Source organism: Macrotis lagotis, chromosome X (genome assembly GCF_037893015.1).
Source record: "Macrotis lagotis isolate mMagLag1 chromosome X, bilby.v1.9.chrom.fasta, whole genome shotgun sequence".
NCBI classification, from domain to species: domain Eukaryota; kingdom Metazoa; phylum Chordata; class Mammalia; order Peramelemorphia; family Peramelidae; genus Macrotis; species Macrotis lagotis.
In genome coordinates, this window is record NC_133666.1 from 677,197,126 (window position 1) to 677,222,322 (window position 25,197).

Genomic DNA, 25,197 nt, shown 5'->3' on the forward strand with positions numbered 1-25,197 from the left:
AAAATTCAATTGAGATCTTGCCTCTGAGACTTAATAATGGTAACTTCTCCCAGCCTCAGTTTCCCTCATCTTAGGACAGCAAACACTCACTCAAATCCAATTCACATTCTTGTCATAACATCACTTCCCTGATGCTGTGGTCTTCTTCAGAAATGTAGGACAAAACATTATTAGGAAATCAGTAGCATGAGGAAAGCACTAGAATCGAGAAGTTGGGGAAGACTTCTAGAGAAGATAACATTTTAACTGAGGCTTAAAGAAAGTCAGAAGTTGGAATGGAAGAGATAGCAACCCAAGCCTAGGGGACATTCAGAGAAAATTCTCAGAGCTAAAATGGAGTTTCAATAGGCATTTAATAAATGCTGAACATGGAGGTAAAGGATCTGAACATGGCAAAGTAAAGAGTTTGTTACAAGCACTTTATTTCTTTGCTGGTTCAACTACACATATGTTCTAAACATCAACACTGAAGACCAATGTTGTCAACTGAGCAGTAAAAATGTTCACCAGAAACACAACTTCCAGCCAAACATCCAGTTGGGAGCTTTTCATCTTCCCAATGAGTCACAGTACAACAACAGTCCCTTCTAAGAAAGTTGAAGAGCAGAGGGATGAAAACAGAGTAGGCCTATGAGTTCCAAAGGGATCAGTGATCTCAAGATAAAAACATGTTTAGAAATGAGAAAAGCACAGGATGAAAGTGATATCACAGTGGAGACGAGGAAGGAAACTTCTATCTATTCATCAAATAGGAGATTTAATGGAAGAAACAAACAGATGGATTCAATGACATGAAAAAGGAGGTACAACAAAAAGTTGTGCATTCCAAATGAAAAGGAAAGAAATAGATTTGGGAAAACTAAGGCCTTGATTGTAGATAATCATGCTATAATTCTTCCTGACATCTCTAGCTTCCTTTTAAGTCTCAAAGGAAATCCCTCTGGGCAACTAGATGTGGACAGAGTTCTGGTCTTAGAGTCAGGAAGATTCATCTCTGTGAATTCAAATCTGGCTTCAGACACTTATGAATTGGAGTGACCTTGGGCAAGTCCCTTAACCCTGTTTGCCTCGGTTTCTTCTTCTGTTAAAAAAAATAAGTTGGAGAAGGAAATGGCAAACCACTCCAGTACCTTTGCCAAGAACATTTCCAATGAGTTCATGAAGAATCCAAGATGACTGAAGCAACTATATAATCACAAAACAAAATCTCACCTTCTACAGAAAGCTTTCCCCAAACCTCTCTTAATTCCATTGCTTTATTGTTATGTTTATTTATCCCACATGGATTGTTCTGTACAAATTTGTATGCCTGTGTTCTAAGCCCCTTGAGGGCAGGGACTATCTTTTGTTTCTTTTTGTATCTCCAGTAAATACCACAGGGTCTTAATAAATGGGTGATTGATTAAATGTATCTAAGCATAGATCCAGTTTCCAAGCAGTAAATGGACAAAGGCAGTTCTCAAAAGGAATGGATCACATCATCAATAATCACCTGTTTTATCTGTTTTTTCCTAACCCTTGTCCTTCTCTTCCTAGCTTTAGATTTGAATTGCCTTCTGTTTATTGGACTCCTTGAGGTCCCATAGACATCTCAAATTCAATAAGTTCAAAATAAATTGCCGTAACCTCTTCCCTTTTTTCTATATTCCCTGTTATGGTTGATGGTCCCACCATCTTCCCAGGGATGCAGGTTCACAATTCCTCCCTTGAATTCATCATACATGAATGTGAGCTCATGCATCACTGCCTTGACATTTTGAACTTTACAACATCTCTCATGTATTCCTTTCTCTAGACTGATGCGGCCACCATATTGGTGTAGACCCTCATCATCTCATGAATGGATTACAATTGCTTGCTGGTTGATCTTCAAGTCTCCCATTGCTCCACTCCTCCCTCCCTCAGATACCAAAGTTATCTTCCTGAAGTACAAGCCTGACCACATAAACCCTCTAAATTCCAACGGTCTCCTATTATCTCACCAAACACAAAATTCTCTTTTTTGGCTTTTAAAACCCTTCAAAACCTGACCCTGTTTCTCTTTCTAGTCTTCTAATACATTTCTCCCCTTTACATATTCTACAATCCAGTAAAACTGGTATCTGTGTTGTCCCTTGTAAGCAATACTCCATCTCCCTTCTCTAAATCTTTTCATTGGATGCCCCCTGTACCTTTGAATTCCCTCTTTCCTTCCCTTTGTCTCCTGGCTTTCTTCAGGACTCAGCGCTACAAATAAATTTTAGAAAAACCTGAAAAGACTTACATGAACTAATGCAGAGTGAAATAAGCAGAAGCAAGAGAATACTGTACACAGAAACAGCAACATTTTGTGACAATCGACTCAGATAGTCTTAGGTCTTCTCACCAACACAGTGATCCAAAACTTCTCCAGGCAACCAAATTTTGACATAATTTTCCATAAATCCTCACAAATGATGGTATCAGAGGCCTTTGTCAGATCTACAAATGTCAAATCTACAAACAGACTTCTGCTCTGTTCTTTGAATTTTTTCCTGGAGTTGTTGGGCAGCAAACACCATATTAACTGTTCCTTTATCCTTTCCTGAAGACACCCTTGGCGCTCACCATCTTCCAGGTGAAAGATCAGCCTATTGAGAAAGACTTAGTATTCCAACACCATAGAGAGTATAACTATGGTGGACTGGACATGTTAGAATGCCAGATTATACTCTTGCCCAAAAGTCTATTTTTATGGAGAACTCCTACAGGGCAAGCACTCACAATGGGGTCAGAAGAAGTAATACCAAGACACCCTGAAGGTCTCATTGAAGAACTTTAGAAATGACTGTAAAGCATGGGAGACACTGGCACAGGACCGTCCAGCATGGCATACCCTCATTAGTGAGGGGGCTGCCCTCTATGAGAAAGGCAGAACTGAAGCAGCTCAAAGGAATGTGATATATGTAAGTTTAGAGTGCCCACCCCAGATGTTCCCATGGCCTAGTTGTGCCCAACCTGTGGTAGAGCATTCCGAACTCATATTGGGCTGATTAGCCAGTCAAACACACTGTCATTTGTCTCAAACAAATGTCTCGTTTTGGTCTTCTTCGATAATGAAGGACAATAACCAATCAACCAAGCAATCCAAAATAATTCCAAAAGAATGCTATCCATACCCAGAGAAAGAAATATAGAGGCTGAATGCAGACCAAAGCATGCTATTTTCACTTTCCAATTTTTTGTGTTTTTTCTTTTTCATGTTTTTCCCCTTTTATTATGATTCTTCTTTCACAACATAACTAATATTGAAATATGTTTAAAATTATTGTTCACATATTAGCTTTATCAGATTGCTTGCTGTCTTGAGGAGGGGGACAGGAAGAAGGGGAAGGAGGAAATTTTGAACTCAGAATCTTCCAAAAATAAATCTTTACATTTAACTGAAAAAAAAACCTATTAAATGAAGGGGAAAAAAGACAGCGCTAATCTCACCTTCCCAATCCTCCCACTAATAATGTTACCGCTGAGATTTCCTCCATTTTTTTTTACTAACTATATCTTATATGTATCTAGCTATTTACATATTTTATCCCACATTAGAATGTGAACTTGTTAGAGGTAAGGACTGACTTTTTGCCTTTCTTTGTACCTCCACTTCTTAGCAAAGTGACTGGCACATAACAAGAGCTAAATATATGCTTGCTCTGACCTCCTGAGAAATTGTTCCAACTCTCTAATAGAGAAATTCAAGTGGAAAACAGTGCCTCAGTATGTGTGGGAGATATATTCCAGAACACTGACTTTCCATTCACTCCTGGGATGCCTTTTATTCCACAGGCTGTGGCAAGAAGTTAAGATTTTTTTAAGGCTATGTTCTTTCCTTTCAGAGCTAATAATGACTTGATATACCTTTGTAGAGCTCCTGCTGATGAGAGAATGTTGCACTGCTCCTGAGGAAGAAAGAGGAGATGGTCCCACTGTATTCATGTAAAGAAAGCCATAACTAGGGTTAGTCAACTGGAACTTTGTCCCAAGTTATGGAAATTTATAGGGTGCTTGAGTGTCTCATTCCTTCCTCTTTGCCCAACCTCACTTACAGCAGTAACAACCTTGACCTGGTTGTCCTTCTTCAGAACATTTAGAACCTTCCTCCTTTAAAATCTTCCAGAGCTACCCTCACTTGTCTCAGTTACAACCCTGATTGTAAAAGGAATATGATTCTTCTCTTGGCAATCCCTGAAAAAATACTATCAAAGAAACACAAAATCCTTGATGTCTATTGGGTAGGGAGGTTGGTGAACAAGTGCTCCCTTAGCACTCTTTTATGGACCATCTTATAGTCTATAGACTACAACACATTACTTCAGATGACTCAGATCCAAGAAATGTCATAAAATATGACTATAAAGCTATGTGCCTTGAGAAAGGGAGGTGGACCTTTCATATAGCAATAGGGAGAGTGAATAGATGGACCTTCTCATGGTATCCATGGGTTAGTAAGAGAAGGGAACTAAATGAAAGCATTTGATGCATTGGGCTAGTCTATTAATCAGTTAGTAAGCATTCTTCAACAATTTACTCTGGATCCCAGGAACTGATCTAATCACTAGAGAGGCAAAGAAAAAAAAAATAGAAGAATCCTGCCCTCAAGGAGCTTATATTCTAATGGAAGAGATAACCCATAGAAATCAAGAGCTAATATATACCATATAAATACTAAGTTGATTGATGAGTGTGATAGCAGCTATGTAGGAAAGGTCTTCTAAAGGAAGGGTATTTGAATTTTCATGGAAGTCAGTGATTCTAATATACTGGGAAGCAAAGAATTCTGAGTATGGGAACTATCCAATGCAAAACAAAGATAGGAAATAGGGTGTTTGAGGAGGAATGTATGTCAGAGAGTAGGTTATAAGAAGATTGGAGGGTAGGCAGAGACTGGGTTTTGGACAGCTTGAAATGCCAAACAGAGGACTTCATATTTGACTGACTTTTTTTTTAGGGATGGGGAAGTTGCAATATTGTCAGATTGAGATTTGGGGATTATAATTTCAGCTACCGGACCAAGGATGAATTTAAGTGAGGCAGGGAAACCAAATGGAAAGCTCTTTCAAAAGTCTGTGTGAGAGAAGGAAAGGGTCTGAATTTAGTGAGTGTGATGTCTGCAAAATGAGAGAGGGGGATAAATGTAAGCGATATTGTAGAAAAGGAATTTACAAGATTTGGTAACTGAATAAATATGAGGGGAGGAGTTAAGGAAGACCCTGAGGATTTGAACTTGGATGAATGGGGCAGTGGTGAAGCCCTCCACAACAGTGCAGGACATCAGAAGAGAGGAAGCTCAATTAATCAATAAACATTTACTTAGCACCCACTTTGTTCCAAGTGCTGGAGAGACAAAGAAAAAGACAAAAGACAATCTCTGTCCTCAAGGAGCTTACAAATTAATGGGGAAAACGACATGCAAGCAAAGCAATCTCTCTTAGATAGACAGACAGACAGACAGATTAGATGATTAAAATAGGAAAAACAGAGGAATTAAGATTAGTTTGGATTTTAATTGGGACTTTAAAAAAGTCAGCAGTTCATTGGGACAAAAGATAAAAAAGCTTGTTTTGCACATTTCTGCGGGATGCTATGAAGCCTGAGAAGGCCAAGGTGAACTCACAATGGAGGATTAAGGTTCTCAGTTCAGCAGTTCAGAGAGTCAGGACAACCATATTAGCCTGGGTATATATGGACTATATTATCCCCATCCAGAGGAAGAAAAAAACAAAACACACACACACACACACACACACACACGCACCAGCCCTTCAGAATCTGATGAACACTTTATAAAAATTATCTCTTTTGTATCTCTTTCCCTTAATCCTATAGGATTCCTCATACTCAAAATAACAAATCTGTAAACATGTTTATCAAAATATGTATGTACAATGCTAACCTAACTGTTCTCTGCTGAGGGGAAGTGGGAAGGGAGGGTGGAAGGAAATTTTCTAAGTTAAAATATACATGTGCATAGGGATGAAAATAAAGAAATATTTAAAAAAAAAAAAGAAGGTCTAGAGAGTCAGGAGTCCATCTCAAGTAGAAAGAAGATACTGGTTAGTCCGGGATCCTCCTTAAAATGAAAGCTCCAAAAGGAACCAGAGACCTCAAGAAGAGTGAACGATGGAGTGATCTTACAGATGGTGGGAAAAATGGGAAAGTCAGAAGAGCAGCCTCAAGAGGAACGAATCCAAGGGTAAGAGGCACTGTTCCAATCCTCTCACTGCTATCTCTTGGAAATTGCCACTTGCCCTTTTCAAAAAGGAACATGATATCAGGGAGGTGATGCCATGACATGCATGTGAATTGGATATGGGTGAGGGAGGACTGTGCTAAGTCACCAGTCTCACTTTCTCCTCCAAAATCATCTGAGTCCAGTGGGCAGATAGGAATCAGGATGACTGATGATGGGAGGCAATCAGGGTGAAGCGACTTACCCACAATGAACATACACACGCATATGTGTGTATGTGTAAATACACAAATATATATGCATATATATATACACACACACACACAAGCATATGTACATTCTTAGATATGAGTAATTTGGACATATTATCTGTTGCTCCCCTGAACTCCAGATCAGTTGAGTAAATTGACTTGCTACAAGTTATCTCCTCCTTTCCTAGTTCATAGACTTGGACATAGAAGGGACCTGAAGTCCAAGTCCCTCCTGTTACAAATGAGGAAACAGAGCGTGAGAGAGGCTAGATGACATCCCACAGGCAGTAAATGGCAGAGATGGAATGTGAAACAAGTCATCTTACTCTTATCCTTTTCTCTGAGTCATTTTCTGCTTAAAACTCCATATGCTGTCAGAAAGAAAGATATTCTTAGTAGATAAGCAATTAGTCAATCAACAAGAATTTATTAAATACTTCCTGTGTCAGGCACCTGTGGAAAAGACAAAGACAAAGAAGAAACCACCCTGTCCTTTAGGAACTTAGGCCAATTTTTTTTTTTTGGACTTGATAGTATTTTTTTAAATTACATGTAATGATAGTTTCCAACATTCATTTTTGTAAGATTTTGAGTTCCACCTTTTTTCCTTCCTTTTCCCTCCCTTCTCCCCAAGACAGCAAGTAATCTGATATAGGCCATACATGAACAATCATGTTAAACGTATTTCCACATCAGTCAAGTTGTGAAAGAAGAATCAGAACAAAAGGGGAAAACCACCAGAAAGAAAAAAGGATAAAACAAAAAAGTGAAAGAAGTATGCTTTGATCTGCATTCAGGCTCCATAGTTCTTACACTGGATGTGAATGGCATTTTCCATAATGAGTCTTTTAGAATTCTCTTTGATCATTGCACGACTAAGAAGAGCCAAGTGTATCACAGATGATCACCACACAATGTTGTAGTTCATGTGTACAATGTTCCTGGTTCTGCTCACTTCACTCAGCAATAGTTCACGTAAGTCTTTCCAGGTTTTTCTTAAACCCACCTACTCATCAATTCTTTTGTTTTATTTTAGGGGGGTGTTTGTTTTTGCAACGCAATGACTTGCCCAAAGTCACACAGCTAAGACGCGTCTGAGGCCAAATTTAAAATCAGATTCTCCAGACTCCAAGGCTTAATTCACTGTGCCACCTAACTGCTCTCTCATCATTTCTCATAATACTATTCCATTACATTCAAGCTCAGATGCTTACTAGCTGTATGACCCTGAGCAAGTCATTTAATCCTATTTGCCTCTGTTTCCTTACCAAGAAAATTAGTTTGAGAAAGAAATGACTACTCTGAGTTCAAATCCGACCTCAGACACTTAATAATTACCTAGCTGTGTGACCTTGGGCAAGTCACTTAAGCCTTGCAAAAAGAAAAAAAAATGAAATGACAACTCAAGTATCTAGTAACTAGTATCTGGTATCCAAAAGGAGCCATGAAGAATCTGACAAAACTAAAAATGACTAACCAAGAAACATTGTATTGATCAGGGTAGCTAAGTCTTTCACTGGTGATCATCATTACAAAATTGTTGTTATTTTAAAAATGATCTCCTGGTTCTTCTCATTCATTTTTCATCAATTCATTTAGATTTTGCCATGATTTTCTAAAAACCCTGATCATTATTATAGTCCAATAGGACCCCATTACAACCATATACCACAATTGTTTTAGTCATTCCCCATTGATAGGCATCTCTTCAATTTCCAACTATTTGTCACCACAGGAAGAGCTATATTGTGCATATAAGTCCTTTTCCTTTACTGTCTTTAGAATATAGATCTAGCAGTAGTATTGTTAGGCCAAAGATTATGCAGTGTTATAGCCCTTTGAACAAAGTTCCAGGTTGTCCTCCAGTATAGTTAAAGTTCACTTCTCTACCAGCAATTTATTGGTGCACCTATTCTCTCTCATTCCCTCTAGCATTTACCATCTCTGATAGGAATAAGGTAGAATTTCAGAGTTGTTTTAATTTGCATCTCTGATCAATAGCAAATTACATCATTTTTTCAATGACCATCAATAGCTTTGATTTCTTCCTCTCAACATTACCCATACATTTATCAGTTGGAGGATGGTTCTTATTTTTACAAATTTGACTCAATTATATATTTGAGAAATGAGACTTTTATCAGAGAAACTTGCTGTGAAATTTTTATATTACTTAGTTCCCCTGATAATTATCCCTTTTAATTAAGTCTATCTTTTTTCTTTTGCTTTCTTTATATCATAATTGCTATCCCCTGCCTTTTTTTAACTTCAGCTCAAGCATATTAGATTCTGCAGCTACCTTTTTTTTAATTCTCTGTGTATCCTTTTTCAAGCATGTCTTTTGTAAACAATATATTGTTGGATTTTGAGTTCTAATCTTACTGCTATCCACTTCCATTTTATGGTTGAGCTCATCTCAGTCACATTTACATTTATGATAACTGTTTATTTTCCTCCATTCCATTTTCTTGATTATTCTTTTCTCTATTTTGTCCATCCTTAAGAGTCTATTTTGCTTCTAAATACTGCCCCTCTCTCACTTATCATCTTTCCCTCTTTCTTTTATTCTCTTCCCCTTTTCCTTTCTTTCCCATTTCTGTATTGGATCAGATAAATTTCAATACACAACTGAATATACATATATGTTTACACACACATATGTATTCTTCCCTCTTTGAACTAAATCCAATAAGAGTGACATTCAAGCATTGCTCACCCCCTCCGCTATAGAAGATCTTCCTTGTGTACCTCTTTTATGTGAAAAAAATTTCTCCATTCTATTTCTCCCTTCTCCTTCTCCCAGAGAATTCCTCTTTCTCACCCTTTCAATCTTTTGGAAACCATTCCAATGTAATTTAATCATACTCATGTAGAACCTCTGGCTATGAAGACTCCTAACTGCCCTACTAACAATAATGTTTTTAGGAGTTATATGAATCTACCTTCCATTTGGGAATGTGAATAGTTTAGGCTTATTGATTTAACCTTATGATTTCTCTTTCATGTTGACCTATTAATGGTTCTTTTGAGTCTTGTGTTTGAAAAATCAAATTTTCTATTCAGCTCTTTTTCATTTGGATTGCTTGAAAGTTCTCTATTTCATTGAATATCCAATTTTTCTCTTAAGGTATTATATTCAGTTTTGCTAGATATGTTATTTTTTATTATAAGTTTAGCTTTTTCCCCTCTGTAATATCATATTCTGAGACTTCTAACAACATAGAAGCTGATAAATATGGTATGATATTGTCTGTGGCTCCTGGATACTTGAATTGGTTCTTTGTGGCTGCTGCCAATATTTTCTCCTTGAACTGGAAATTTTGAAATTTGGCTATAATATTCCTGGAAGCTTTTTTGTTGAAATCTCAGGAATTAATTGGTAAATTCTTTCAATTTCTATTCTACTCTCTGGTTCTAGGATATCAGGGCAGTTTTCTTTGAGAATTTCTTAAAATATGATGCCTAGAATTTTTTTCTTAAACATAGCTTCTTAAATTATCTCTTCTGAATTTTCCAGATCAGTTGTTATTCCAGTTAGATGTTTTATATCTTCTTCAATTTTTTTATTCTTCTTCGTTTTATTATTTCTTGATATCTCATGGAGTCATTAGCTTCCACTTGCTTAATTCTAATTTTTAATGAATTACTTTTTTTTCAAAATTCAAGAAATCTTTTATCGGTTATTTTTTTAAGTCATTTATGCCATGAATTCATAGGGGATTGGTTCCAATAGCTCAGGTTCCTTGCCATTGATTCTCACAAAGTGTGCTTCTCTGGGTGGAGCAGGCTGACGTTTTAGTTGAACCCAAGTGCCTTTTTCTTTGGCTTCTTTCTTCTTCTGATCATTTTCCTTTACTCGCTTCAGGAAGCTATCTCTGCTCTTAGAATGCTTAATATGCTCAATACGCACATTAATTCTCTTGGCTAGAATCTTGCCCTTAACCTGTTTGTTTACAACAATGCCTACAGCATGCTGTGTAACATTATAGATTCGTCCAGTCTTGCCATGGTAACATTTGTGGGGCATTCCTTGCTGAACTGTGCCCATACCCTTGATATCTACAATATCACCTTTCTTGTATATGCACATATATGTAGCCAGAGGGATGACACCATGTTTTCAAAAGGGCCTAGAAAGCATGTACGGAGTCCCTCTCCTTTTTCCTTTTGTGTTTGCCATTCTGGCAACTCACGGAATATGGCAGAGCCGGCGGAAGGAGGAATTACTTTTTTCAGTGAACTTTTGCACCACCTTTTCTATTTAGCCTATTCTGATTTTTAAGTTCTTTTCTTCAGTGGATTTGTATGCCTCTGTTTTTTAAGTTGTTATTTTCTTCAATATTTATGCCTTTTATCAAACTGTTAATTCTCTTATAATTTTCTTTCATTGCTTTTATTTCTTTTCCCAGTTTTTCCTGGATCACTATTATCTTTTACTTTAACTCTTCCAGGAATTCTTGTTTGGTTCATATCCAATTAACATTTTTTTGAGGCTCTTTTTCAACAGTTTTCAAATTGTTTCTTCTGAGCTTATGCCTTGATCTTCCCTGACACTATAGTAGTTTTTATAGTTAAATTCATTTTCTTTTTTTGTCATTCCTTTTTTTAAATCAATTTCTTGACTTTGACCTTTATGTGAAAATTGGGCTTTACTCACTTGGGGGTGGGTAAGCACTAGGCCAAGCTTTAGGCTATTTTCAGAGCTAGATTTGGAAAGCTGAAAGTATTCAGTTCTTCCAAAATGATATTATCCTGGGAGAGGTGAAACTATTGCTCTCCTGGTCTGGGCTATGTTCTCTACCCAGGTTGGGTCCCTGCTTCCCTGAGGTTATAATTTCTCTGACTAATTGTCCAGCCCCTTTATCATTTCTGAACTGAGAGCTCCCAATGCTGTTGCTTCATGAGTATACTCTAGACAGTGTCACAGACCTCTGCTTCAAATTTTCTAAGGTTTCTAAGGCTGAAAAATGCCATTCTAAAATTTTGAGTCCTTATTTTACATTTATTTGGAGGGGGGGTGTTGTGAGAGTTCAGTTGAATTGCTGCCTCTCTTCCATCTTCACAAGTTCTGTTCTTGAGGGATCTTTGCCTGGTTAGGTCCCTGGACTTGAGTTTGAATCCTCTCTCAAACACTTTACCAGCTGTGTGTCCCTGGACAAATCAATGAAATTCTTTTGGCCTCAATTTACTTATGAATCATTATTTCAGTTGAAATAATATATACAAAGCAGTTCATATAACCTAATGCTCAGTATAAATGGGAGTTATCATTATTACTCCAATGACTCATTGAGGTACAGACATAGCTAATGCCAACAGGACACAGGCCCTAGCAGGTCTACCAAGCTGGATAGCATCCAGGTACAAGCCTGGCAGCAGTGTCAGAAGGTCACCCTAGCTAAGTTTGGGAAAACTCATCACCAGAAGGGCTGGCTGCCAGGTAATGATTTAAAAATATTTTTTTAACCACATCACTGCCTGAGCAATGGACAGAGGTTAGAATCCAATTTGACTTGATATGAGGAAAAATCTACTAACCTTTAGAACTATCCCAAAATGGGACAGAATGCCTAAGGTGGTATTGTTCCCCATTGCCAGGGGTCTTCAAGTTAAAGGAATATGGAGGAAATTCCTCTTCAGGGAGGGGCTAATACAATTCTCTTAGGCATTTTGTGATTCCAAGCCTACTGACCTAGGAGGGTTGTCTGGTTTACAATCTGTCCTGGTGGAAGTTGTACGACTTCCAAGGAGATCACACATTCTTAATACATTGAAGACATAATTCGGTAAATCCAAGATAGGTATGTTCTTTCTTTGGCCTGTCAATCAGTAAGTTAATAAATATTGACTCAATTCTAACATAAGCACTATGTTATGCATCGAGGATAGACACAAAGAGAGGTAAAACAAGGTCTCTGTTCTCAAGGAGCCCAGAATTAATTTGTATATACTTAAATATAGTATTTGTGCAAACATTTATTTGTATAGTCTTCTCTTTGGTTTATTTGTACAAGCATTTATCCCAAATTTACAAATAAACATAAATTTAGAGTTGGAAGATACCCCAGCAGTTACCCTTCATTTTATAGATGAGGAAACTGAGACCTAGGGAGTTTTAATGACTGGTTCACAGGTAGGAAGTTCACAGGATCACAGATCTAAATTGGAAGAGATCTCAGAGATAATGTAGTTCAACCCCTTCATTTTACAATGCTTAGGCTAAGGTCACAGAGGTGATAAATGATTGAGTCTAGATTTGAACTCAGATCCTAGGAATCCAAGTCCAGCATATTTTTCACAGCCCAGGCTGCTTGCAGTTCAGTATTCCTATTCTCCCTCACAGTTAGAAGGAACCACGGTGCCCAGAATGCCAAGCCTGAAATCAGGAAGACTTGAGTTGAAATTCAGTATTTACTATCTGTGTGACACTGGGCAATTGACTTTACCCCCATTTGACTCAGTTTTCTTATCTGTCAAATGAGTTGGAGAAGGAAATGGCAAACCACTCTAGCATCTTTACTAATAAATAAAGAGCTGGACACAACTGAAAAAGGCCTGAACAGCAGCAATGAATACCTATTCCCATGATATTGTCGTTGTTATTTGTCCTTCACTGGGGGGGTTTTAAATTTTTATTTGTTTGGGGTTTTTGCAAGGCAGTTCAGTTAAGTGACTTGCCCAAGGTCACACAGCTAGGTCCCAATTTGAATTCAGGTCTTTCCTCCTGACTCCATGACAGTGCCCTATCCACTGCACCGCCTAGTTGACCCCTAGTCCTTCATTCTTGAAGAGAAGCAATGATTTTAGGAGAGTAATGTCTTGACCTGCAAAGGAATTGAATTTTAAGTGTAGAGTGGTGTAAAATCATGATAACTTCTCTCTTGAATCCGCCAAATATATAATCATTTTCTATATAGGTATCTTTTGCTTGACCAAGTCAAAATACTGTTATAATAACTCCCATTTTCATATTTTCATGTGAAAACCACTTTCCTCAAAATCTTTGGAGAAAGCTACTAGTATCGTTATCTCCCTTTTACAGATGTGGCACCTGAGGTTCAGAGACAGTGACGGATCCATGATCACAAAGCTCATAAGTGTCTGAAGTCATATTTGGAAACTTCCTGATTCATCAGATCACACTTTAGGCGTCGCCAAGTCCAACCTTCTCTTTGGAGAAAGGAGCCCAGCATTGGGAAATAATTTGCCTAAGGTCCAATAGGATCTTCAAATTGTTATCCCATTCATCTCTCAATCTATGATCCTATAATCCTATGCAGCCAGGTCCTCTGACACCATAGTCATCATTTTATTTCCCACCATTCCCCATACCATGCTACTCTATTACCATAGTCCTATCCATTTAGCTTAGTTTAGATTAGTAAATGGAATCCTATCCCTCCAATGCTTTCACAAGCAAGCTTATGAGAGTTCATTTGCTGATTGTTCTTTAATTGACTGTGGCTTCTAATGACCTCCCTCTGCCCCACCCCCAATTCTCTGTCAAGCCATTAATTAACTATTTTTTCTAAAAAAGCCTTCTGTGCACCAGGGAAATATACCTATCCATTGGAACCTGTAATGCCTCCTTTTACAAGATGAAAATTCCCTTTGTCATGGAAATAATCACTCCACTAATTAATCACATTTATAAGTTTAGGATTTCATCTGTGGCTTTACTTGAAGTACAACACGCCTGTATGTTCACAGTTGGTTCCAAACCAGTCAAGGCCTCTCTTTGTTCAACCCTCAGCATGTCAAAAAGAGCATCCGTTTTACAGAAATAACAATAATGGCTAGTATTTGCATGACATTTTAAGGTTTCCAAGCTACCTTACAGCCCATTATCCCATTTGGATACTTGTTCCAATCCTTCCATGTTGGTATAGCAGGAATTATTGCTTCCAGTTTATAGCCATGGAAACTGAGGCTTGACAATCACCCAGGGTTGGGGTTCAGAGACAGGATTGGAAGGGTCTCCTCCCTCCCATTCTTTCATTATCCTATCCTGCAGCAGGAAATATTTTCACTTTTTTGTGGCAAACTGCATTCCTCATACTTCAAGGGCTAACTGAGATATTATGCAAGATTTTGTTTTAGAATTTCTATTTTCCTTCCCTTGACTAAGGAGCATTCAACTGAAGTTGCCTCTTTAAAATTCAGATCAGTTAACCAAAACTCTACTGATATCACTTGAAGGGTCCCAAAAGATGACTTCCAACATGATTCCTAATGGGCTCCAGTTTTGTGTTTGTACAAGTGAGGTACAAAGGCCAAGGAGACTAGGTTTATAGGTCTCCCCTCCTTTCCCCTACCAGAGGCTCACAAAGAAGAGAATAATCTGGATAAGACTTTTGGTCTAGGAAATCTTTACGTGAGTGGACCTTAATAGGTCAAATGTGCTTTCCAGTTGAAAATGTTCCTTTGATCAACAAACATTTTATTAAACTCTTATTATATTCCAGACAGTGTGATAGGCACTGGCACCACAAAGACAATAACAAATCACTGTCTGCCCTCAAGGTGCTTATATCCTATCTGAGAGGAAATAAGATGAATACATGACAACAGATAATGTATGTGACAAAATTCTGGTGGAGCACTGACAGCTGGGAGATGAAGAAAGGTTGCATGTAGATGATGCTCAAGCTAAGATTCTAAGGAAACTAGAGATTCTAAGTAGTTGGGAGTGAAGAGTTGAGTGCAGTCCAGTCAAGGGACAAAAACAGGGAGGGATGGGTGGCTAGGTGGTGCAGTGTATAAAGCACCAGCCCTGGAGTCAGGAGTACCTGGGTTCAAATCCAGTCTCAGACACTTAATAATGACCTAGCTGTGTGGCCTTGGGCAACTCACTTAACCCCATTTGCCTCACAAAAACCTAAAAAAAAACAGGGAGGGAGGTGATGACTACTGTAGATGAGAAATACTCAGTGGATCAGTATGTCAAGAACAGAGTAGAGGAAGGAAAATGCTTGGGAAATAAACCTGGAAAGGGAAACTGGAACTAGACCATGAATGACTCAGTGCTAAAAACAAGGGTTCCTACTTTACCAGAGAAGATTGACATGGTTGGATCTGTGCTTTAGAAAAATCACCTTGTTGGGGGCAGCTAGGTGGGGAAGTGGATAGAGCACTGGCCTTGGAGTCAGGAGTACCTGAGTTCAAATCTAGCCTCAGACACTTAATAATTACCTAGCTGTGTGGCCTTGGGCAAACTTAACCCCATTGCCTTGCAAAAACTAAAAAAAAAAAAAAAAATCACCTTGTCAAGGAGCAAAGAATGGATTTGAGGTGGAAAGGTGAAGATTGAGGAGCCAATCAGGAAGTTGATAGAATCTTCCAGATAAGATAGGACCATGCCCTGGGCTAGGAGAGAGGCTATGAATGGAGAAAAGAGGATGGAAGGAAAGTAGAAAGGACAAGATTTCACAACTGATTCAATGCTGGAAAGAAGAGGAAATGAAGATGAATCCAATACTGCCAGCTTGAGTGACTAGACAAGAGTCGGATTTGATGTATATGAGATTCCTATAGGACTTCTAGTTTTGGAAATGGCCAACTGACAGTTGATGATGAGAGACTGGAACCTGGAGAGAATGTTCTGAGTCATATGCAGAGTGATGATGAATGAACCCATGAGGGTTAATAAGATCTCTTAGAGAGAAGGTACAGAGAGAATAGAAAAGAAGACCCAAGACAGCTTTGGAGGACATTCGTAACTGGGGAGCAGGACCTGGGTGAAGATCCGGGTATGGTCGGATTGATGTCCTTTGTTCTCAAAGAGGACCAAAATGACATCACTTTGTTAGAATCAAGCTACTACTGATCACATCACTAAGAGTTCAAAATGCTCTCCCATAGGGACAACTGAGGACAATTGCATCTTCCATTTATTTTAAGGAAGATCTAGGAAAGGACAGAAAGGAGTGGTCAGAAAGATAGGAGAGAGGGAACAACTCAGAAAGTAAAGAGCAGCGAGCGAGAAAGGATGATCAACAAAGTCAAATATTGTAGAAAAGACCAGAAAGATGAAGTCTGAGAAAAAATCCATCAGATTTGTCTCTCTCTCTTTTTTTCTCTGAGGCAATTAGGGTTACGTAACTTACCCGGGGACACAGGACTAGTAAGTGTCTGGTCAAATTTGAACTCAGGTCCTCCTGGGCAGGTGAAGTCTTTCATATAAGAGATCATTGGTAACTTTAGAGATAGGAGTTTCAGGTGAATGATGAAGTTGGAAAGCAGATTGCAAAGGATTTAAAAGTGAATGGGGGGGGCAGCGGCTAGGTGGTGCAGTGGATAGAGCACCACCCCTGGGGTCAGGAATACCTGAGTTCAAATCTGGTCTCAAAAACTTAATAATGACCTAGCTGTGTGGCCTTGGGCAAGTCACTTAACTCCAAGGCCCAGCAAAAACCTAAAAAAAAAGTGAATCAGGGAAGAGGAAGAGATAATGGTAGATAGACAGTTTCTTCAACCCTCCCCGCCCCCCAAGGTTTTTCATTCTTGGAGAGACATAAAATGAAGGGTTTTTGATATATCACAAATTCCCAATTAGCTGTGCCTAAAGTCCATCATTAAGAGACTCCTCCACCTTGGAATCGATTCCCCCAAATGAACCTTCTGTCCCACCAGTGGATCGAGCTCTGGCTCTAGAGACAGGAAGATTCATCTTTCTGAGTTAAAATCTGGTCTCAGACACTTACTGTGTGACCCTGGGCAAGTCGCTTCACCTTGCTGCCTCAGTTTATTCAATTGTAAAATGAGATGGAGAAGGAAATGGTAAAAACCACTCCTATATATTTGCCAAGAAAACTCCAAAAGGGATCACAAAACGTTGGAAACAATTGAAATGACTTAAAAACACCAAAATATTCTCTCTTCAGGTTGCTTCTCTTAATATTAGATTTAAAAACCTGCTGGGCTCAGCATAGATTCCATCTACTACAAGAAAACTTCTTATCTCCCCCTCAATCCACCCCTCAGTAGTTAGTGAGCTCTCCCTCCTAAAATTATCTTGTTTTTATTTACCTGTGTGTGTGTGTGTTTTCCTTCCTAATAGAATATAAGCCCATTCTGCTTTGAGACACTTCTGGATACTTGGAAATCAATGACCTTTGTCAACCTAGGGGCAGCTAGGTGTCGAAGTGGATGGAGCACCAGCCCTGGAGTCAGGAGTACCTGAGTTCAAATCCAACCTCAGACACTTAATAATTTACCTAGCTGTGTGGTCTTGGGCAAGCCACTTAACCCCATTGCCTTGCAAAAAAACCTAAAAAATAAAAAGATAATACAGCCTTGTTTCCTTACCAATGGCAGGACTTGAACCCAAGACTCCTTCACTCTTAAGCTCATTTTCTTTCCTCTATGTCAGTCCCATAAAATGGACCTATTCTCCCACCTTACTGAAACCATTACAACTTGGGGGAAGGTGCGAGTTGGAGGGAGGAAAAACATGAGACTTATATGTCTTCCCTTTCACACTCTCTTTTCTCACTACCATCTTTAAGAGGCATCATGGTGAAATAAAAATTGAAGAGTCACAAAACCTGGGGTCACTTCCTGATTCTCCTTCTTACCAGTGATCTTGGCCAACTTATTTAACTTGTTTCCCCATCTGAAAAATGAATTGAGCAAAATTGTCTCAGATCCTTGCTAAACATAAATTTATTATTCCATAATCATGGCATATCAATCTCCATGTAAAACTTTTAAATAAAGAAATTATGGAAAACTCAGGGTCTGTGAAATCTCACTCAAATCTTCTCAAAATATGGAAACTTTATGACATTTCTAGGAAATATTTCTAGGGATTTCTGATCATTGTAAGATCACTGAGAATCTTAAGTTCACTGATTTAGATCTAGAAAGGGACCCAAGAGACCATGCAGTCATTGGCTCATAGGATCATAGACTGAGCATAGAAAAACATCTTGGACCTCAATCCCCTCATTTTACAAAGGAAGAAACCGATGCCAACAGAAGAGTTAAGTGACTTGTCCAAGATTTCTTTCTATCCAACCCTTCCCTCTTCCCAACTTCCCTCTCACTATTCAGAGGACACCCTACCTTCCAATCAGTCAGGTTTACAAGCTCGGTGGCATCCTCAACGGCACACCCTCACGCGCCCAATCAATTGCCAAATCTTGTTTCTACATTCAGAACATTTCTGATATACGTCTCATTTCTTCTTCCACACAGCCACAACCCTATTTCAGGCTCAACTTACCTTTACATTGTTGTGATTGTTGTTGCTGAGTCATGTTCAGTCATGTCTGACTCTCCCTGATCCCGGTTGAGATTTTTCTTAGCAAAGACAGGGAAGGTTTGCTATTTCCCTTCTCCAAACTCATTTTACAGATAAGCAAACTGAGGTCAACAGGGTTAAGTGACTTCCCCAAGCTCACACAATTAATAAGAATCTGAGGTCAAAACTGAACTCAGGCCTTTCTCATTCCACACCCAGAACTCTATCTCCTATGCCATCTAGTTTCACCTACCTTACCTTTGACCTTACCTTTGACCTTACCTTTGGCCAGTCTTCTAACTGGTTTTTCCAACCTCAGGTCCCATTCCAATCTATCCTGCTGTGAGTTGACAAAGTGATTTTCACAAGTCTATCAACCTCCCCCCACCCCAATAACCTCTAGTGACTCCCTATGACCTCCAGGTTCCAATATGAAGCTGTCTATTTGACATTTCTTCATAATCACTCTCTTTCCTTCTTCACCAATCTCCTTACCCCTCATGGGTCCATCCAGTTAGTCTGGCCTTCTTGCCATTCCTTGAACACCACGCATCTCTTTTCTCCGAGTCTTTTCCCTGGCTGGCCCTCGTGTCTAGAATGCTCCACCCTCCTCCCCCCACCTCCAGTTGGCCTAGCTTCCTTCAAGCCTTGGCCCAAACCCCACCTTCATCAGAAGGCCTTACCAGGACCGCCCTTAGGTTGCTAGTGCCTTCCGGTCTCCCATTATCTTCCATCTACTTTTGCCTAAGTCTCATATACACTTTGTTATTAAATGTTGTCTACCCCACTAAAATGTAAATTCCTTGAAGGTAGGAATTGGGTTTTTTTTTTCTTTTGTACTGTCAGCACGTAACCTAGGGTTTGGTACTTAATGAATACTTATTCACTGACTGGCGTTGCCCAAGATCACACAGGTAGTTCATTTTAGTGAGCGGTAAGCTTCAAGAACAGATATGGACAAAGAGATTTTCCTTTCTTTTTGTTCAGAAAAGGTTGTCAAAAGCTACAGTCAGCACCTTCTCTTGCTACATGTATAGCCTCTGGGGAAAACTCCTTCCTTTCACCTATATAGCTTTTGCCTGAATCACTGATTGCATAATATCTGAAGTAGGTTAAGGCTCTGAAAGGCTGCATCTTACAGAGAAAAAGATTATGGAACTGAAATCAAAGGATTTCAGTTTGAATCCTGCTCTGCTACTCCTAAGGCCTTAGGATGCCTTCTCTGGACCTCCCTCAGTTTCCTTTATATGCAAACGAGAGAATTGGGCTAGATCATTTGGACCTTCAGTGGCTCTCCAATCTAATACCCTCACTTTACAGCTGAAGAAGAGAGAATGTACCCAAAGTGACTCAGGTGGTGAGTAAGCATTAGAAATAAGACCGGAACCTGGGTCCTCTGAGGTTCCTGAATCATAAAAGGCCTTCCATATTGTTCTGTTCAGTTGTTTCAGTTGTGTCCGAGTCTTTGTGACCCCATTTGTTCTTTTCTTGGCAAAAATCCCCTCGTGGTTTGCCATTTCCTTCTCCAGAAGAGACACCAGGAAGCAGAAATTAGATTACTTGACAACATTTTACAAATGAAGAAACTGAGGCTTTATAAAGATTAAATTGGAGGGCAGTGAGGTGGCACAGTGGAGTCAGGAGGACCTGAGTTCAAATCCATCCTCAGACACTTCATAATGACCTGGCTGTGTGGCCTTGGGCAAGTCACTTAACCCCATTTTCCTTGCCAAAAAAACCTAAAAAAAGATTAAATTGGGAAGCCATAGGGGGCAAAAGGAAGGAGTCTGGATTAGGAAGGCAGGTTTCAGGGAAGTGGGAGCCTTAAACAAAAACAAAACAAAAATACGTTCACCTCGATGACCAGGAATGCCCCTGCCATCTCTAAGGCTGACGAGCAGCACTCCCACCTAGACCTGGGCTCCACAAGAGAAAAAAGTGTCTCTCATCAGCCACTGAGTCACCTAGGAGCCCCTGAGAAGAAGCTCCGCTGCCATCTGCTGGCCGCCCTTCTTCCTCAGCCTCGGAACGGCCTCGTCGGTGTGTCTTGGGGAGAAACATTGGGTGGTATGGCTTCAGGCGTGGAATTTCGTGATTTCCCCTGGATGAATATCGTCATTATTGAACGTTGGCATGGGGGGGGGGGAGACAGAGAGAGACAGAGAGAGAGAGAGAGAGAGAGAGACAGAGACAGAGACAGAGAGGAGAGAGACAGAGACAGAGAGAGAGAGACAGAGAGAGACAGGGACAGAGAGACAGAGACAGAGAGAGACAGAGACAGGGACAGAGAGAGAGAGACAGAGAGGAGAGAGACAGAGACAGAGACAGAGACAGAGACAGAGACACAGAGACAGAGAGAGAGAGACAGAGAGAGAGACAGGGACAGAGAGACAGACAGAGAGAGAGAGACGGGGGGGCAGAGAGAGAGAAAGAGAGAGAGGGGGAGAGAGACAGAGAGAGAGACAGGGACAGAGAGAGAGACAGAGAGAGAGGAGAGGGGGCAGAAAGAGAAAGAGAGAGGGGGAGAGAGACAGAGACAGAGACAGAGACAGAGACAGAGAGGAGAGAGACAGAGAGAGACAGGGACAGAGAGAGACAGAGACAGAGACAGAGACAGGGACAGAGAGAGAGAGACAGAGAGGAGAGAGACAGAGACAGAGACAGAGAGAGAGACAGGGACAGAGACACAGAGACAGAGAGAGAGACAGAGAGAGAGACAGGGACAGAGAGACAGACAGAGAGAGAGAGACGGGGGGGCAGAGAGAGAGAAAGAGAGAGAGGGGGAGAGAGACAGAGAGAGAGAGAGAGAGAAGAGAGAAGAGAGAGAGAGACAGAGAGACAGGAGACAGAGAGGAGAGAGACAGAGAGAGACAGGGACAGAGAGAGACAGAGAGAGAGACAGAGAGAGAGAGACAGAGAGACAGAGAGAGAGACAGAGAGAAGAGAAAGAGACAGAGAGACAGAGACAGAGACAGAGACAGAGACAGAGAGAGAGAGAGAGAGAGAGAGAGAGAGACAGAGAGAGAGAGAGAGAGAGAGAGAATTTTTAAAAAGTTCTCTTCCCTGCTGAGTTTGGCTGGGAGTGGCTGGGGCTGCTTAGGATCCTGTTTATTATTCCTATTGCTCCTTGTCACGGCCGCGTAATGACGAAGCAGCACGAACCGTCCGCAGCTCAGTTTGCCACCCGGTTCATTGCGGCCCCCACGGCGGCGCGGCCCCGGTGCCCGAAGGCTTTTACGAGGCGGCTGTGTTTAGGAGAAGGGAGCAGGACCCGGAGGGGACCGGAGGAGGCGAGCGCCGGCCCGCGGAGCAGGCAGCGGCGCGGGGCTCGGGGCCTGGGGGCGGGCGGCGGAGCGAGGGACCCACGGACCGACGGACGGGCGGACCCACGGGCCCACGGAGGGAGGCGGGGCTTCTCCCTCCTCAATTCCCCCCCAGCCGCAAAGAAATCACCGGGGGGGGGGGGGGAGGGGAGGGGAGGGGCGGCTTTGCTGCTAAAATGATCTCCGAGCAGAGAAACTACAATCCGCTGCGACACAACCCTGTGTGCCACAACCCTCTTTGATACAATCTGATGTGATACACTCATCTGTGATACAATCCGCTGTGATACACTCATCTTCTGTGATACAATCCGCTGTGATACACTCATCTTCTGTGATACAATCCGCTGTGATACACTCCTCTGTAACAGATACAACCCTCTGTGCCACAATCCTCTGTGATACAATTAAACCGTCCCCCGCCTTCCTCGTTCCTAACTTCACTCCAGCCCCCCCCCCCCTTCTCTTCTGTGTTCCAAATCCCCCCCGGCATGGATTGGACCCAAAGAGAACGGCTCTTGTCTTTGCACTTTAAACGTTTCCCCCCAATCTACGATTCGTGTTCGAAAGGCAACGAGGGCTGTTCCCGGGGTCCCCCCTTCACCCCGCTCCTGAACGATCGGCCGCATCAGACCCACACAAATCTGCACTGGGAGCGTGTGCAAAGTGGCAATCGGGGGTGCAGCGGCTGCGGGCCAGCCACCCTGACTTCAGCAGGAGCTCTGTGACATGCACCTTTACACACTGTAAACACCTCCTTTCCAAAGGCATTTCCTTTCTTTTAAGGAGAAGTCCGAGCCCTCCTGCAGCCCAGCAACCGCGGGACTCTCCCAGGTCCAAGCCAGGGAGGCTTTGGTTCAACTGGGGGGAAAAAAGGCTCCTATCTTTTGCTTGTTTTGTTCTATTTCCTTTCTTTCTAGTATTTTTAGTTTCTGTGATAAAACCTTCTCTGGGGCGGATTCAGAAATCCTGGATAACATTCCGTCACTGAAACATCCACTGTTAACTATTGCCTTTTTTTTTTTTTGAATGAATGGTTCTTTTCCTGAAACCAGAGCTCTGGCCTTGGATCATTTTAAGGCAGACAGAAAACCAGAATTGGGTGGCAGTTAGGGTGGAGGGGGTTTGTTTTCTGTTTTTGTTTTGGGGCCATGTTTAGAAAACGCTTTGCAATTTCCCCATGAGCCAGTCTTTTAAATTTTTTTTCCAACCAGATTCTTTGACTCAACCAGGCCAGATACAATCCTGATGAAGGCTAATTAAATCTCTCTCTCTCTCTCTCTCTCTCTCTCTCTCTCTCTCTCTCTCTCTCTCTCTCTCTCTCTCTCTCTCTTTCTCTGTTTCTCATTTCCTCTTTCTCTGTCTCTCATGCTCTCTCTCATTCTCTGTCTCTTTCCATCTCTCTCTCCTTTTATCTGCCCAAGTTATAAATAGACTTGACCCCCAAAATGTTGCAATTTCAACATTTTATCAAATAATCTCTTTCATTCTACTCATCCAAGAGCAAATCCGGTTCCTTCCTGTGATCAGGAGCAGAAAAACTAAAGCATTCCAGTTCCCTTTTTGCAATCTCCCATAGGCCTCTGGAGCTCTTTCTTGGCTACCAACTTCAAGCCAATTTTCTGCCCTGTTTGAAAAGGGGGTTTTTGTTTGGGTTTATTTGGGGTTGGCCCCAAGTGTGTATGTGCATATATATATATATATATGGATATATGTATGTATGTGTGTGTGTGTGTGTGTGTGTGTGTGTGTGTGTACACAGAGCACAAACAATTTTGTGATAGCGTTTGCTGTCTCCTGCTTTGAAGTGTCTCCATAAATTACAGTTCAGGTCTTCCCCAAGTGGACTGGCTTGGCCTCTCGGCTCCCAGCTCCAACTGGAGGGAGGGCCAGACACAAAAGCTGGAGAGGTGAAGCCGAAAAGGGGAAAGAGAAGGGCAAGGAAGGGGGCAGCTGGGAACAGGACCAGTGGAACAGGGCAGAGAGACGCCACCTAAGGTAGATTGGAAAAATCTTGTGGTTTGGGTGCTGCTGTTTTTGTTGGGGGAAAGAAGAAAGAAAACGCGCCCCATTGTTTGGTGTTGCGCCTGTTTCGTGGTTAGTCCTCAGCACAGAAATTAAATATTACAAATGGAAAACAGAAAGGAGGGCTGGGGGTTGGGAAATGGCTTGGTTTCCCCTTTTCATTTCCTGTGTCAAGAATACTGGCTTGAAACATCAGAAGCAAGAAGGGCTGCAAAGTTGGGGTCCTGTTTTTGCTTTCTGTTCTTTTCTTTCTATCTTCCTTCTTTTTTTCCCTTCCTTCCATTTTCATCTCTTTCTTTCTTTCTTCATTTCCTCCTTTCTAGCTTCCTTCCTTCCTTTCCTCTTTCCTTCCTTCCTTGTTCTCTTCCTTTTTTCTTCCCTTCTTCCTCTTTCTTAATTTCTTCCTTCCTTTCTTATTTTCTTTCTTCCTTCCTTTTTTCCTTCCTTTTCACATCCTCCTTCCTTCCTTTATTTTTTGTTTTTTCTTTCCTTTCCTCCTTCCCTTCTTTCTTTCTTCCTTTCTTATTTTCTTCCTTCCTTTCTTTTTTCTTATTTTCTTTCTTGCTTCCTTCCTTCCTTTCCTATTTTCCTTGTCCTTTCTTATTTTCTTTCTTCCTTTCCTTTTCCTTTTTCTTCCTTCCTTCCTTTCTTTCTTACTTCCTTTCTTATTTTCTTTCTTCCCCCTTTATTTCTCTTTCTTCTTTTCTACCATTCTTTCTCTCTTCCTTTGTACTTTCTGATTTTCTTTCTTCCATTCTTCCTTGTTTTCTTGCTTGCTTGCTTCTTTCCTTCCTTTCCTATTTCCCTCCTCCTTTCTTATTTTCTTTATTTCTTCCTTTCCTTTTTCTTTTTATTCCTCCCTTTTCCTATTTTCTTTCTTCCTTTATTTCTTTCTTCCTTTCTTTTCTTTCTTCCTTAATTTTTCTTCCTTTCTTATTTTCTTTCTTCCTTTCTTTCTTTTCTTTCTTTCCTCCTTTCTTCCTCTTTCTTCTTTTCTACCTTTCTTTTCTTTCTTCCTTTTTTACTTTCTTATTTTATTTCTTCCATTCTTCCTTATTTTCTTTCTTGCTTGCTTGCTTCCTTTCTCTTTTATTCCCTCTTCCTTTCTTATTTTCTTTTTTCCTTTATTTCTTTCTTCCTATCTTATTCTTT

The 25,197-nt window shown here is 40.6% G+C and overlaps 1 long non-coding RNA gene and 1 pseudogene across 2 annotated transcripts in view; both read right to left on the reverse strand.

Moving 5' to 3' along the window:
• Positions 1–25,197, reverse strand: part of LOC141497957 (uncharacterized) — a 187,740-nt gene that overhangs the window by 157,692 nt on the left and 4,851 nt on the right. Inside the window, exon 1 of one of the 2 annotated variants that reach the window (XR_012471497.1) lies at positions 19,193–19,251. The exons of the other annotated variant lie outside the window; for it this stretch is intronic. This is a non-coding gene — a long non-coding RNA (uncharacterized LOC141497957). Of the gene's footprint in view, positions 1–19,192; positions 19,252–25,197 lie in introns of those variants that run through there. 2 annotated transcript variants of the gene reach the window in all.
• LOC141497956 (large ribosomal subunit protein eL21-like) lies at positions 10,136–10,648 on the reverse strand (annotated as a pseudogene).